The sequence below is a fragment of the Meles meles genome, chromosome 6, assembly GCF_922984935.1.
Source record: "Meles meles chromosome 6, mMelMel3.1 paternal haplotype, whole genome shotgun sequence".
Lineage (NCBI taxonomy): Eukaryota > Metazoa > Chordata > Mammalia > Carnivora > Mustelidae > Meles > Meles meles.
The window spans coordinates 70,436,268-70,453,702 of NC_060071.1; the positions used below are offsets into that span (position 1 = coordinate 70,436,268).

Consider the following 17,435-nt stretch of genomic DNA (forward strand, 5'->3'; position numbering starts at 1 on the left):
CATTCATTCCATGACAAAGGGAGAAAGGGAATAAAGAAGAGATGGGATACATATAAAACAAAGATAAGCATGGTAGATTTAAATGAGATGATACCAATAATTACATTAAATGTGAATGGTTTAAACACCTGATTAACAATGAGAGATCATCAGGTTGAAGAAAAAAGCATGATCCAATATATGCTGCCTGTAAAAAAATAAGAAATTTACTTAAAATATAAAAACATAAATTTGAGGGCACCTGGGTGGCTCAGTGGGTCAAGCCGCTGACTTCAGCTCAGGTCATGATCTCAGGGTCCTGGGATCAAGTCCCGCATCGGGCTCTCTGCTCAGCAGGAAGCCTGCTTCCCCCTCTCTCTCTGCCTACCTCTCTGCCTACTTGTGATCTGTCAAATAAATAAATAAAATCTTAAAAAAATTTTTTGTTAAAAGTAAAATTATACAAAAAGTTATATCATGATAACACAACTTAAAATAAAGCTGAGTGGCTACATTGATATTAGAAAAAGAAAATGACCAGGGATAAAGAGTACCATTTCATAATGACAAAGAGGTCAATTCATCCGGAGAATATAACAATTTTAAATATTTCTGCACTTAAAAACAGAGCTTCTAAAACATGAAACACAAATATAGAAATAAGAAAATTGGAGATTTCAACAACCCTTTCTAAATAAATAATAGAAAATGTACATTAAATAAGGACATAGAAGGCTTAACTCTATTGACTAATCTGACCTAACATATTTATAGAGGTCTCTACCCAATAATAGAAGGATTGTTTTCAAGTGCTTATGGGATATTTATGAAGATAGACAATATTCTGACCATAAAATAGTCCTCTTTAATTTAAAAAGGATTCAAGACATATTAAATATATTCCCTGATCACAATAGAATTAAGTTAGAATTCAATAACAGAAAGATCTGGAAAATCTGATGTATTTGGAAACAAAAGAGCACACTTCTAATTAACTCATGTGTCAAAGAAGAGATCAAAAAGGAAATTAGGATGTATTTTTAACTGAATGAAAATCAAAACAAGACAAATGAAAATAGGATGATGTTATCACAGTGATTGGAGGACAATTAATAGCCATAAAACACCTTTACTAGTAAAGAAGGATGGCCTAAAATCAATGGCCTAAGTTTCCACCTAAAGAAACTAAGGGGCTGGGGAAGAACAATTTAAATCAAAGTAAGCAAAAGAAATAATAAGAATATGAGCCCCAAACAACAAAATAAAAAGTTATGGTAAAGGATATCAATTAAAATGTAGCAGGCAGACCCTGAGGTAAGCCCCAGGGATTTCTGTCTTTCCTTCCCCTTGAGTGTGGGTGGGACCTTTGACTTGTTTTCTAGACAAATATGGCAAAGGTTATGGGATGTCATTCCTATACTTAGATTATATTATATGGTAAAGATGATAGGACTAACTCCCATCATAATGTTATATAAAACTGTCTTAGCAGACTTGAACCGGAGACTCTTCTTATATGCTTAATGAAATGAGTGGCTATGTTGAAAAAACCTGTGTTGCAAGAGGATATAGACAGCCTCTAGGAAATTCTGGTGGCCACTACAACCTGAGAGTAGACTATAGCCAATAGTTAATAAAAAGCCAGCCCACTCAGTCAAACAGCTGCACAGAAATGAATTCTGTGAACCGAATAAGCTTGGAATCAGATTCTTTCCAGTTGAGCCTCCAGAGGAGAATACAGTCCAGGAACTCCTTGATTGCAGCCTTATGATATATTTTGTAGGACTTGCAGGTGGTTTGGCTGTGGGTGGAGTTGAAGGAGGCTCTGAGAGAGGAGAATCAAGTATGATCTAGTTTGATTTCGCACTGGATGCATCATGATTTAGGAGGCTAGGAAAGACCCATGGAGTAACAAATGGATAGTGAGCATGGCTATCAAGACTTCTGTAATGACTGTACTAATTTTGAGATGCCTGTGATACCTGCAAGGGGAAATATATAAATTTAAAAACTTGTAAAATAACCCCAAAACAAATGATAGATTTTCTCCCTTTTTCCCCTACAGCCTTCCACTTAAACCAATATTAAATTTTATTAATAATTTCTGTGAAAACTCTATTAGGTTTTATTTAAAAGGATTTCATTTCTGTGACAATATCAGAGATAACTATCTGGGGGAAAAAGTGGAATAGTGCACGTATTTGGTCCTTCTTCAATTTTCTAAATAACACGTGAATTTATGAAATAAAATCCATTCCTTGAAAAATCAATTCCACTAACTCCTCCACTGACCTTTTAAGCTCTCTAGATCCTTATATTCAAATCCCCATGTCAGGGAGCTTTAAAATCTTACATAAAGACTAAGAAAAATGTCTATTTTCTAGGTTTTGTTAAGACATAGTGAGGTGAGGTTAAAATCTTCTAATTAGCCATCCCACAGCTGTGTCTTCTCATTTGCAACCAAATGACAGTCAACCAAAAGGAGGAATTCTCCTCCTGTGAATTCTCAAAAATTATTTATAATTACCTAGAATCTAATTTTTATACCCAGGGAACCTCATAAGAAGGAGTCAGGCTCATTACTGCTTATCAGAAATTACTTTTTGCTTCAAGTCCTTTTTTACCCTGAAAGGCCAATTTTGATAAGAAATAGAGATCGGAGTCAATGAGAGAGGGAAAATCATTGCAAGCAGTGATCAATGGAACCTGGTTTGCCAGGCTTATTTAGAGTTGCCAAGAAATCTTCTTGCCAATGACCAAATCTTACGAAATAATAAGTACCCTACTCTAAATGTACTTTGAAAGCAGTGAAGGAAAATCATATTTCTGCCATGATTAAAGCTACATCATGATGCTGTATGCTTGAGGACAGATATGAGAAGGAGCAAAGATAACTGAAAATAGGTGATTTGTTAGTGTTATGTGATTGTAGCTTTTCCCCTTTGTTTTCCAAACTTTTGTGAATAAAGTACTGTGAGAGAGGGTGGGGAGCATTGAAATATATTGTAAAAATCTTATCATTTCTTATTTAAGCTTAAATAGGATCATAAAACTGTAAACAACAAATCTCAGTTTTGCTAAATGTTATATTTCTAGTAAATGTTGCAAATAAATATCTCAAATGTTTGTTACAATAAGTATCATAACATAGAAGAGCAGATATAATGACCTAGAAATTAATTCAAAATTAATTTCTAAATTAATTTTAAAATTAATTTCAAAATTAATTCAAATAAATTTGATCTTATGAAATCACTGTTAATATTTGCCCTAACCAAGCATATTGAGTCATTTCTGTCCCCACATGGTCTAACTCCTGCCTACTTCTTCTTCCTGCTTTTTTTTCCAACCAGTACCTCTCTCATTCTCCAAACCTCCTGGCCTCCGCCTCCTTTAACAAGCTCATTTCTAACCTAGGACCTTTATACTTGCTTTTCGCTCTGGCTGGACCACTCTCCCCTTGGTCTTCACATCATTGCCTTCATTCAATTCTTGAAATATGACCTTCTGAGAAAGGTCTTTGGTGACCACATCATCTTAAATAACCGTACTTCCACTCATGGCCACCCTTTTCAGTCACTCTCCATCTCATTACACCATCATTTTCACATAGCAGACACCTCATAATTGAAATTGTTTTTATTCATTTGAACTACTTGTTTATTGTCTGTCTCCCCTAAACATGCTTGTGCACACACACATACACACACATGCTTGGATGTAAATTGCATGAATACATAGACTTTGTAGCTTTCCTTTATACCATTGTATCTGCCATGTATAAAGCAGACATTCTGGAATATTTATTGGGCAAGTGGTTAGGTTGACCTGCAGAACAAGAAATATGAGGTTTGTCTGTCAGGTTTGATAATCGTATGACAGTATCACAGAGGGCATGGAACCAGAGTCTTTCCATCATTAAAATTAGTAGTAGTAATAATCATAATCACAATCATGATTCTAAGTAAATTCTTATTGATAAAGTGAGCTGTACAGGATGTTAGGAAGAGGATTTTTCTTGGAAATTTAATTGCTTTCTGTCCTTGGATGAGTCATGCATGCTCTTCGAATGGAAAATCTGGTCCTTGCATGTTAATTTAAGAAAGATGAACTAAGGTCAGTACAAACACCCTAGTCCAAAAGGGATAAAATCCATAAGATTAGAGTTTCTACTTGTAGAACACATTTAAAATAAGAATGTGTGTTTTTGTTTGCATCTTCACATTGATATGGTGGGATGGATGAAAAGGCTATAGATTATTTATGGTTCAATTCAGTGCATTTTAGATTTGGTCCTGCCACATGAATAGGACAGTCCTTGTGTATTACTAGAGTTTATTGAATATTCATAAAGGCACCATTTGGTGATTCTAGATATTGATTTTTTTGGCTTTTTATACTCATCCAGCGTGATTCATTTCAAATCTTGGTACTGCCATGGAGCTTTTCCAGACCACTTTAGTATGATATGTTCTCTCTATTTCTCTGACATCCTGTAGCAATTACTGATAATTAAATGTGTCCTGTCTTGGGCTATTTTTGGTTTCTTGAACTCTTACGTTGACTTCTTTTTGTTTTGATTGTTTGGGGCTATTATTTAAAATTTAAGACTTGTGTCTCATCTCTCCAACTAGATTTTTAAACCAGAGATGATGCTTTAAACTTTTTAAATGCTCCATAGTTTGTGGTAATACAGACTTTGCCTGACTAGTGATTCCAGAGAGTGGGTACCACACCCCAATGCCCCATCTCAGCTTTTCTGTTCTCAGGTGGGATATACATAGGTGTTTTTGCAAAAATTGAACCTCTTTCCCACAGTCTATGTGAATATTGATCCGGGGTGATGCTGTTGCTACCTGGGACATAAACATATTTCTTGTTACTCTGCCATCAGAGATTAAATCATTGGACATAATGAACTAGAGTTAAGACTACCAAGTTCTTAAGGTTCTCAGATAAAATGAAAAACACATTAGTTGTGGTGGTTTGTTGATATTGTTTCTTCCTGTTTCTGTGAGCCATAGCAAATTGTGATTATTCTGTTTACAATGAATAGATAAAAGGCCTTCTCTTTTTCATTATTATGTTAGGCAAGAGTGCAGGTAATTTTATCTCTTGTAAAGATTACTTAATTCACCTTGGTGGAGAGGAAAGGCTGATGTAAAGCTAAAACCTGTTCTTCAAGAACCAGGTCTTTGTGGCCCTGTATGTTGTTGGGCTGGCTTGTAATTCATTAAATCCTTTAGCAAAACAGATGGCATTGAAAGAGGCACGTGGACAGAAACAAAAATGTTTGGCCACAAAGAGATGTAGCTACAAAACCAATTCAATAATGAATTTGGATGTGGGAAGGTTTTTTTTTTGTGTTTTTTTTTTTTAAGAAAAGGATCTTCGGTAAATAAATAAGAATACCACAGATTCCAGAAGGGATAGTAACAGTCCTCTGTAGCAATAACAGAAACAATCAGGATCTAAATCTAATTAGTTTCTCATTTTAGTACGAGGTTTTCAATTGCAGGCTGGGTTGCACAGTGTACTCTGAATGGAGCTTGTAATTTTCCCCTTGAAATATTGCTCAAGCTGTTCTTCAGAGACTCCACAATGTTCTACCTGGTCCTTCACCATTATCCAATTATGTGCATCCTTTTCCTCACGATTCAAAGCGTTCTCCGTAAACTCTTTCCTGATTTTTGACCATAACAAGTTTTCTTCATTCAGTTCCTGTAGCCCTTACTGCATATACTTTTCATTTAAATCTTAACATATCCAGTAGTTTCAGTGCATTTCCAAATAGAAGGTGGTGTTGACTAAAGCAGATGGTAAGTATTTTGCAAGGCCCAAGAACTGTATGGCTGCAGCATATACTGATGGGGTATGGGAGGCATCCCAGCAAGACCCAAAGAGACAGGTTTTAAAAGCTATTTTTTTAATATTTTATTTATTTATTTGACAAAGAGAGAGGTCACAAGTAGGCAGAGAGGCAGGCAGAGAGGCAGGCAGAGAGAGAGGGGGAAGCAGGCTCCCCGCCTAGCAGAGAGCCCGATGCAGGGCTCGATCCCAGGACCCTGAGATCATGACCTGAGCCGAAGGCAGAGGCTTAAACCACTGAGCCACCCAGGCGCCCCAAGAGACAGGTTTTAAAGTCAGACAAACTTAGATCTGAAACGTGTTTCTTCTTTCGACTAGATGATTGTATGACTGTATTAGTTTCCTATGGTGATGGTAACAAAATGTCGCAGAGTGGATGGCTTAAAACAGACATGTGTGCTGTCACAGTTCCAGAGGCTAGAACTGAAACCAAGGTGTTGGCAGAGCCATTCCTTGCCCCTTCTAACTTCTGATGGCTCCAGGCTTGTGGCTGCACCTCTCCAATTTTTACCTTCATGATCGCATTGCCTCCTCTTTTTCTGTGTGTCTTCTCTGTGTGTATGTGTTTCAAAACTCCCTCTGCTTCTTAAAAAAAAAAAAATGTATTTATTCATCTTAGAGAGAGAGAGAGCATGCACTTTTGCACATGCACAACATGGGGTGGGGGCAAAAAGAGAGAATCCCCAGGCAGACTCCTTGCCCAGTGCAGAGCTCTACCTGGGGCTTGATCCTACGACCCCTGAGGTTATGACTTGACCTGAAATCAAGAGTCAGACACTTAACCAACTGAGCCACCAGGTGCCCCTAAACTCCCTCTCTTTCTTTCTTTTGAGTGTACAGGTTATTCTATGTAGAGGTCATTTGGATAATCCAGGATACGCTCCTCTTCTCAAGATCCTTATGTTAATCATATATTTTGCCGTATAAGGTAACACTCATAGGTTCTAGAAGTTAGGACATGCATGTATCTTTTTAAGGGCCACTACTCAACCTGTTATATAGTAACCCTAATGAGATTTCATTTTTATGAGCTACAGTTTCTCATCAGTAAGATGAGGACAGTGACCTTCCATTGTCATGGTTAAATATATTTTTGATATAAAACCATGTTTTGCAGTGTCCCATAAATGGTAAATAGCATTTCTCTGATGGACCACTCATTGCTATTATAATAAATTCAGACCCTGCAACACCTTGTCCCTGGGGAGGGTGGTCTCATATGTGTTCATTAAGAAATGCATTCCGTTATCTGATGAGATCAGCCATCTTGCCGTCACCATCACATCCTGCTTCAAGTGCCATTGGTGATACCTATCTTCTCAACTTCATGCCAAGCCACCACTTCCCATGCCCGTTCCATGCCAAGGGCCCTGCTTCCTGGTACCCCCACATTTGCCAGCAATATATTCCACAGCCAGGTCTACTTTTCACTCTTCTCAGATTATTATTTTGAGGAGCTGTAGGTGTGCTACCATGGAGACTAGGTGCCGCCACTGTGGTGTGGCCAAGTTACTCAACTCTCAAGGTGCCAAAGTTGTACTGTTTTCCTCGTAGTCTTGCACGTGCACAAACTACCCTGCACCCTTGCCTAAATGGGACTTCCTTCTCTTTTTCTGATTTAATTTAAATACCTCTTTAATAGACAAGTACCATATATATGAGTCCATGTACAGTTACGCCAAGACACAACTCAAGGGAGCGGTACCACAGATTGTCATACCCCATTAACAAACAACATACTGTCATGGACTAAGCCAGTTTGTCTGAATTACTACTCTTAAGGGGTTCTTATCTTCATTGTGCAAATAGACAGATAATGTCACAAGTTTGCTGGACATGTATGAACCCAATGATGGGTAGAGCTAAGACTCTGGCTAGAATACTCCATTCCTCTCTTTCTCTTACACCTTCTCTCCTTCCCATTCTTCCACCTCCACCACCACCACGCACACACAAGTAAAGGCACTTTGTACTGCATCTACAATGTGATAGGTGCTCAATAAATATAAGACTTTTTCTATCCTATACCCACAGTGCTTTTGCATTCATTAGTCAATAAATATGTTTTTACTGGTGAATATATAAACTCTATTTTGTACATAAAATGGAAATATCCCTCATATTTCACTTAAACTGGGCCTCTGACGCCTGGGTGGCTCAGTTGGTTAAGCAACTGCCTTCAGCTCAAGTCATGATCCCAGGGTCCTGGGATGGGGTCCTGGGATCAAGCCCGGCATCGGGCTCCCTGCTCAGTGAGGAGCCTGCTTCTCCCTATCCCTCTGCTGCTCTGCCTGCTTGTGTCTCTTACTCTCAAATAACTCTCAAATTGTCAAATAAACAAATGAAGTCTAGAGCGTATCATGCTTAGTGAAATAAGTCAATCGGAGAAAGACAACTATCATATGATCTCCCTGATATGAGGACATGGAGAAGCAACATGGGGGGGTAGGGGGATAGGAGAAGAATAAATGAAACAAGATGGGATTGGGAGGGAGACAAACCATAAATGACTCTTAATCTCACAAAACAAACTGGGGGTTGCTTGGGGGAGGTGGGATTGGGAGAGGGGGAGCGGGCTATGGACATTGGGGAGGGGAGGCGAACCATAAGAGACTATGGACTCTGAAAAACAACCTGAGGGTTTTGAAGGGTCAGGGGTGGGATGTTGGGGGAACAGGTGGTGGGTGATGGGGAGGGCACGTTTTGCATGGAGCACTGGGTGTTGTGCAAAAAGAATGAATACTGTTACGCTGAAAAAATAAATAAATAAATATAAAAATGACCAAAAAAAACAAAAACTGGGCCTCTGACTTATGGCTTCAATCCCTACTACTGTTAATTATTTGGTTATTAATAGTAAGGCCCAAATATAGACATTTGTACATTCATATGTAATTATGTAATAAGTAATTGTTCACATGCCATTTAAAATTCTTACTTCGTAGACACTTGCTTTGCAATATTGCTAGTTGTGCTAAACTCTTTTACCTATAATAGGGAAAGGTCTCTAACTTTTAAGTTGTAAACCCAGGAAAGGATCTTGCTAATTCTATAATAAATTTACCTAGTGATTTTCTCCAGGGAAAAACATGTTGTGTTTTTTTTTTTACATAACTTTCAGATGACAAAATGTTCAGTTTGGCAACTATTCTTGGAGAAAAGGTAAAGATAGTAATTTTGATTCTTGTTTTATGCTTGAGAACTTAAAGACCTAGAAAATGGTGACTTGCTTACATCAGTATAAAAGCATTATACAGCAAAAACCTGATGCAAAGTTGGGATCATTTCAGAAGCAGTGTGTCAAGTTTCCAAGCATTTATTGTAACTTTTGTTTCATGGACCAATAATCATCTCTTTCCCCTGAAATCACTGTGGAATGACACACTCCAGGTCTAGTAAGGGCCAAGGGAATTAAAGTAATTATGATGTAAACATGTTGGTATTTATGCTAATGCTTGCTAGAAAATGCAACCTATAGTAGATGGATTGACATAAGGCCTTATACCCAGTGTGTTCTCATTAAACATGTGAAGGCTGAAAATGCAAGAAGGCTGGCAAATTTGTGGGAAAAGAACAACTTGAAAATGTTAGTTAAATGGCCGACTGAGAAATAGAGGAAGGGATGGAAGAATAAAAAAGGCTGTTTAATTAGGGAAAAACGTGTAAGACTTGATCTAGATATGTGGGAAATAGGAGTGAGATTGTTTCTCTACCTTTATCACATCCCTTTTACACATCATGGCATTTTGCTTCACATTAGAACATTGTCTCTTTTCTTTCCCTGATTGGATGTTAAGAGACAATTGATAGATTTCTTTATCATCATGGGTTTTTGTAGGACCTAATCCAAAAGCATTGGTGTCATTAGTAGATGTGTCTGCTAAGGCAGCCGGCAGAAAGGAGATAGGTTTGAACTCCTTCCCCTGCTTGCTATGTGACCTGGGAAAAGTTTCTTTGCTTCTATGGGCCTTAGTGTTTTCCCTCATCTCTAGTACGAGAAATAATAATAGCAGTGTCGTTAGGAGATTTAGATGAGATAGTTTATGTAAGAGTACTTGGTGAAGCACAGGCTAGTACATATGTTATGTAAATAATTTTTTTTTTCACTGTCTCTCACTTGCTGCACTAGACCTGTCTGCTTGTTGGAAAAAGAATATAATCAAAGAAATCAGCAACTTCAGCCTCCTTTCTCATTTAAATCATATGTGACACTATATATATATATATATATATATATATACACACACACACACACACAAGTACCCATGTATGTGTGTATGTGTATGTATATGTATGCTATTCATATCTGTGTTTCTTCATTGTTGAAAAATTGGGTACAGCTGACAGTGATTTCCATCACTGGGGCTTTCTCATGATACCAGATTTGGCTGAGAAGTGGAGACTGCATCAACCTTTGTAACTGAATAGGAAAAAAGATGTTCTGAAGGCAGTGGCTTAAATCCTGAGTCCTACCTCAGCCAGGAACCAGGCAGTGAGAAGCAAGAATTATCAGATTCATGGCCTCAGTCTAAGTGAGTGAATGCTGGGATCAGAGAAGGGAGACGACTCAGTAAGTCCCACATCCAGCCTCGATGATAACCTTAGAAGAGTTAACACTAGGTATGAAATGAGCTGGATTATGGGGAGCAAGTCCAAAGCAAGAGGAAGGTATCAAGCTACCTCAAGACTTTCTATGAGACCACTTACTGATCCAAACCCATGATTTTGTATTATTTGCTGATAGGTTATGCAGGTATCAAAGTAATACTATCTTGGTTATCATCTATAGTAATGATACCAAAGAAAGCACAGAGCAGGTACTATTATCCAGTATCCAAGGTTTGAATGGCATGGTTAAAAATTGTCCCATAACTGGTAGACACTCAGGCCAGAGGAAGTAGTCCTGTCCCTGGGGTCTATCCATTTACCTTCACCAACACACTGGAAAGCCATTTAGAATAATTCCCAAATAAACCCCTTCTGTTACTCTCTCTGGGTTGCCTTAGAATTTTCTTTGTAGGATAGCTTTCCTAGATTTCCCTTTCCATCCACCTTTGCTTGAACTCGTGAGGTCTCTGGGTTCAGAAAGTTTGTCATTGCTAAATTCCTTGTCACCATAATTTGTTAGTTTGGGTAAAGAGCCCAACTTTTCTGAAATCTGTGGTGTTCCAGGAAGGAGGCAGGGAGCTATCTGCCTGGTGGGAAGTATTTTATTACTGACTTGGTTGAGAATTGTCAATGCGTGGCAGTGATAAAAAGCAAGTCAACTTTAAGTTGGATGTATTATTGTTTTTCTAAAATTATCTACAGCAGCATACCCTCTTATTTTCTGAACCTCAAGGAGATTCCCCCCACCTTGGAACACCGTTGTCAAAACTCAAAGACTTTTGGAAATATTGCTCCAAAGTAGTAGTATTATTTTTTTTGGTGGGTGTGGTAGTAAGAAAGATACTATCTTTATGTTTTGATTTTTTTTCTGAGAAATTTTAAAAATCGAGAACTTAAACCTGTTCAGTTATATATTTATAAGTATTTGTGGAGTCCTATTAGATCAAGGACCTGTACTAGGCGTTAGATTTACAGTGATGGGTAAACCCTGCTCCATGCATACGAGCAACTCAGACATCCAAACATCTTCCAGATTCTCCAGAAGCTAGCTATTTATTTATTTATTTATTTATTTATTTATTTATTTATGAAAATATTGATCAAATACCTTCTATGCCATGTACTGTACCAGATATTGGAGATAGATTGATATAGAAATACTTGACTATCATGATATAGCTTCCAGTCTCCCATAGATACTTAACCTTTCTTATTTTTATAAATAAAGTTATAGGGGCCCCTGGGTGGCTCAGTTGTTAAGTGTCTGCCTTCAGCTCAGGTTATGATCCCAGGAGCCCCCATCGGGCTCCCTGCTCGGCACGAAGCTGCTTGTCCCTCTCCTACTCCACGTGCTTCTGTTCCCTCTCTCACTGTGTCTCTCTCTGTCAAATAAATAAATAAAATCTTTTAAAAAACAAACAAATAAATAAATAAATAGAATTACACAAACTTAGTCACCTCCTTATTGCCTTCATGATTTTTCCTGTGTTGGTATATCAAAAGTACTATTATTTACTTCAGATTTTCCTTAAATTGATACACTCCTAAATTTAAAATCATTTTAAAAGAAAACACTTTGGGGGCGCCTGGGTGGCTCAGTGGGTTAAAACCTCTGCCTTCGGCTCAGGTCATGATCCCAGGGTTCTTGGATCGAGCCCCGCATCGGGCTCTCTGCTCTGCGGACAGCCTGCTTCCTCCTCTCTCTCTCTGCCTGCCTCTCTGCCTACTTGTGATCTCTGTCTGTCAAATAAATAAATAAAATCTTTTAAAAAAATAAAAAATAATAATAAAAAAATTAAAAAAAAGAAAACACTTTGTCTCTAAGTACGTAAATAGCTATTCCTATGGCTTATAATAAATATAAGATGTAATAATGTAAGACATAAATATGAATACAATGGAAGCTGGATTAATTAATTCTAACACTATCTTGTGGTCTGCCAGGGCCTAGGTTAGTTTAAAGCGTGATTAACAAAGATTATAGACACACTTTAATGAAGCTAAAACTTCTTCCCTGAACTCATCAGAAATACTGAGAAGGAAATAATGCTGTCATAAGTGCCTTGGCATTATCTCATTCCTGATCCTGTTCCTCCAACATGGTCTTATTACCTTCAGTAACCACATAGTGTAGTTTCTAAGACTCTGTATGAAACTACTGGCTTACATATTGGCTCTGTGTGGAGAAATATATATATATTTTTGGAAGTCTAGTATTGCTTAAGGACGGATTATGAACCTAATTCCAGTTTGTTTTCTATTTCCTTAGTAATCTGTAAGCAGTGCACTTTTGCCACATTTGTTGCCATCCTGGTATCTTTTTGTTCATTTTCTTTTCAATTTACTGTTGAATGCAGAGTCCTGGATCACTTCGCCACAGATTGACAGCCCGGAATCCTAAGGAAGACCCAGACTCCCAACAGTAAGGCATGATCTTCTGTACTTCTGTGTCTTCCACATGGAATGACACTGTGATTTGATTAAGCTTGAATTTGGAAGGCTCATTCTTCTTAAGGAAATATATGTCATTTTGTCTGGACGTTTGCCTCATATTGGCTCTAGACACGCTCAACTAAGTAGTCAGGTTGGGTTAGCGTTTCAGATTGGTGTCTTGATTTGGTATAGATCAAAATTCAAGTTTTATTATGATTTTTAAACCCTCTTTGCCAGTTTAGAAAAAACACAACAGAAGGAGAATAAAGACATAGTAGAAGCACTGCTTTAAGCATACCGTTTGAATAACAGTCTGGGTCAGTTCGCTGTATGCCGTATACTGAAAATGCTTTATGGAGTTATTTCAAAATTTTAATCAATGTAAAGTTATGCTTTCAGGAACTATATATATACTGTAATGACTATGTCTGGCAGCCAGTTGCTAGAGCAAGGCAAGTCATATGATGTGTATAGAGCAAAATACTACTGACTTTGACCAAGTGATAGGAGAAGAAGAAAACAAGTATGAAAGAAAGTTTGTTAATTGACTGGGACGTGTGACTATTTTGCCTGGTGAATATTTGATGGAACAGGGTCAGAGTAGTAAGGAGTTCTGTCCAAACAGTGACAGAGGTATGGGGTGACTGGATGAATACTATGGTAATCGTGAACTTCTGCACAGACACTGTGAGACACCAGCAGGCTATCCTAGTGATTGTGTTGAAGTCATTATTGACTCTTGGTGCAATTTTAAGTCTCTTGATTCCTATAAATGTGTCTCCAAGTTTCTAGGATTTTTCAGTTTGCTGCTTCCCCAGGACTCCCCCTTTTCCTACATCACGTTTTCTCATTTCTCGAATCAGGTGCTCATATACTCCTTGGTAAAACTATAACTCACTCAGTAATTCCTTAGTTATTTTCAACTTATGTCTAAGCAATCTGTTGTAAAGACTGCTCTTCTGTTGGAGAGGACCTTTCACAATTTGTCTACTTTGTCTAGGAGGATCTGTACTGAGAGGTTAATTAAAAGAAAAAGGGTGGCTCACCATGGGATGGCAGTAGAGAGCAGCCTGGCAGACAGAAAATTTTGACCTGATTTTTGAGCCAGATTGAGGAGTGGGCTTAATGGGAAGAGCTAACCAACCAAAGTAAGCTGCTTTGATTGTGTCCTTTGTATTTATTATGGAAGTGTCTTTCTGAAGAAGGGACATGGCTGTTAAGAAAAGTCCCTGATAGACACATCTGAGGTTGATAAATCAGGAGAAAGGGAGATCATTCCTATTATATATTAACTTCAGTTGATCAGAGGTCTGCCTCTCTCTCTCACACACACACCACCCCTGCACACTGCATACATAGAGAGAAAGGGAGAGAGAGAAGGAGGAGAACAAGAGAGAGGAGAGAAGAGACATACATACTTTATCACTGGAAAGCAAGGCTAAGTGAGATCAACGAGAAGCCAGAAGGCAGTTGTGACTGATCAAGAACCACTTGCAACAGGTAAGTTTTGAGGCCACATACCTTGGCATTGTGTCTTCCATCCTTAAAGGTGTCAAAGCACAACTGGAAGAGACAGGAGGGGGGGCGGTTCTGGCATGCTATGCATTTGGTATTCACTATTATGCAGAGAAATCAGGAAATGTTAATGACAGAAGGCATTTTCAAAAATCATAGCCTAGGAGATGACATAATTACCCATACTCTTTTAGTTTAATTAGAGGCAGTATTCGGATTAGACTGTCACTTGTCCTACTTGTCCATAGCCTATCCTTTCCAAATTGGCAAGAACAGAGGAAATTTGATATTTTCTCCCAAATGTAAAAGATATTAAAAGAGTCTGAAATGCATTCATACTAATTTACCTTAATTAATATTTTGGTCTATGAGAAAAAATTTGGGCCACAAGGGAGTTTAGAATATCATCTCTGATTGTCTAGTAGGTTAACATGATAACCAATTATTGTGTCACAGGATCACTCAGAAATTATATCCTTAGAAGATACCGCATCAGTCAAATATCGCTGTCTTAGCTCCTATATTTTCCTAAATAGGAAGTCTGAAATAGGAGGACAAATGGCGTAGTATTCTGTGTCCCAATTTTTCTTACCTTCAAGGAAAATCTTTTATGAAAACCCAATGTGTAAAACAGTTAAAGTAAACATGGAAGAGATAGTGAGGATGATAGAAGAGACCTGTTTTCCAACCACACTATCCCTCTTCATCCGAAATGGCCCTAGGACTGTAACGGAAGAATGTGGATAGTGGAAGAAAAGGAGCTTTGTGACCAAAGAGAAGTGGAGTCATATCTTGTATCCATCTTTTATAATCTGTGTGACACTGATATTGTTACTTGATTTCTCCTCGGTTTCAGCAGCCTCGTCTAAAAACTATGAATAGCATTGATATAATAAAGTTGTACAGAAGATTAAATGAGACATGTATATAAAGGACTGATAGGCGAAGACTGGATCTTAAAAATTTTTGAAGCTGGAAAATATTGATTTGATTATTGGAACTGGATTCTGAAGTTTAAGTTAGAAGATCAGTTCACTTCTAAGGTTGAATTTGCTTTTGTTTTGTCAATAACTACTTGTCTGGTTGCTTATAGTTATGCAGACGTAGAGTAAGTAGATGCGCTGTTCTGGAGGGAGAGCTTAAGAGTACATTTTCTCCTTGTGTAGGTCCTAGCCTTAGAAAGTGTAAGTAAATAAAGTTAGGGCTGCTCAGTTCCCTCATGGCAACTTTCCTAGGAAAAAGAGATTCAGACAGTACCTTTTCTCCAGGGTCAGCCTGAGGCAAAAAATACTTTGCAAATATTGTTGGTGGCTTGGGAATATGGACAATGGTGAAAGGAGGGGACAGACATTCAGTCCTCCATGGAAATGTATGGTGGTCTCACTTGAGCCATACGACTTTGCAGTTCCTGTTCCTCACTGGCCATTTCCCCTTGGCCACCGTAGAGGCAGCTTTGGTTCCAGTCCAAACCTGGCCCTGGAGAAGATTTGGAATTTACAGAGCCCAGTGGACCCTGAATAATACCACAGCATATCGGAGATTCAGCACTACTTGAGAGAGGTCTGTTCCTGGGCCAGGGAGGTTCCTGGGCCAAGACTCACCAACACCAGCCTTGGGAAAGATCTAATCACAAGTCAAATCAAACAATCACGCCTGAGTCCCCTGATGCCATTAACACAGTCTAAACCAGTGACTGTCTCTAGCTGCTTTCCCACCAGGTCCCCAGGAAGTCTGCATGTGAAACAGGGATCATTTGGTACCAATGTTTACACCTCTTCATAAAGTATCAACTTAAATTTTTCATGCATTAGAGAATAGGGGTTAATGCTCAAAAAGAAAGCTGCTCATAAAATAAAACTAATGAAATACGACTCTGAACAGATTTCAGAGACGCGTCTTCCAGCCTGCCTGCGGTCCTTTGGAAGGAAAAGGTTTTCTCTGATTATCAGCAGACTATGGAAAACCATGACTACACTGCTAGAAACTCTCCAGTTTCTTTCTTTTTCTTTGACCCAGAAACTCTTTCTTCCTCTTGGTCCCTTAAAACCTCTATTAGTGACCATTTTGTGACAGTGGCTTTGTAATCTCCCAATTCTGGCTCTCGAGTGGGGGAAAAAAGGGGGCTTATTGGCGAGCTCACAGGGTCTGGAAAGGCCGTTCCTTTCCCAGCTGGCCAGGAGTGCCGGAAGCCTGAGAAGGCTGTCCACGGGCTGTCTGGCAAGGGTAAAGGAAGAGGGGAGGAGGAGGCTTAATTCCTAGCTGGCTGGACCTCGGAAGGTGGCCTCCTTTCCCTTTGGCTCATGAAACAGAATAGAAGGCCAAGAATCCTGGCTTAGTTCCTGTCAGCTTGTCGCCTTGTTTGTGGCCTTGTGGAGTGAACTGAGTTCCGGAAGAAGCTTGAGGGCTGCCTGAGACAGGCTTACAACTGAGCCTTGAGGAAGACAGACCCTCCCTGTTGCCCCTGGGGTCAGAATTTCTTAGCCATAAGCCTCTGTCCTTTCAGTTTAGAGGAGAAGTGGATTGAGGAGTAAATGGCCTAATTAGTTGTGGAATGTTTGCTTAATACATTAGGATCCTTTCTGTGTTCCCATGAAATTACCATAAACATAAACTACAAAACTACAAACACTTATTTTTAAGCATCCCAAACCTCATTGCATATATCAAAGGGTATATGGCATTAACACTTAAATTTATGAATGTATTTTTTTGCAGCAAATGTTAGTTACATGACTCCAGAAATCATCTTAAAAGATTATTCTTCTTGGAGAGACTGGGTATGACCTCAATGAGATGCTCATTTATGCAACATGAGTCTAATAGATCCAGGCTTTATTAAAACTAGTCAGTATCTCTCCAGCTTGCTATATGCAAGAAGGCACTAAGTCTTTTTTTTTTTTTTTTTTTTTTTTTTTTTTTCTCATTTTATTTATTTTTTCAGCGTAACAGTATTCATTCTTTTTGCACAACACCCAGTGCTCCATGCAAAACGTGCCCTCCCCATTACCCACCACCTGTTCCCCCAACCTCCC

General features: G+C 38.6%; 1 long non-coding RNA gene across 1 annotated transcript in view; it reads left to right on the forward strand.

Moving 5' to 3' along the window:
• Window positions 1–12,877, forward strand: part of LOC123944492 — a 277,478-nt gene extending 264,601 nt beyond the window's left edge. The window contains exon 3 of the long non-coding RNA XR_006818796.1: window positions 12,813–12,877. This is a non-coding gene — a long non-coding RNA (uncharacterized LOC123944492). The remainder of the gene's footprint in view (window positions 1–12,812) is intronic.
• The last annotated feature ends 4,558 nt before the right edge of the window (window positions 12,878–17,435 follow it).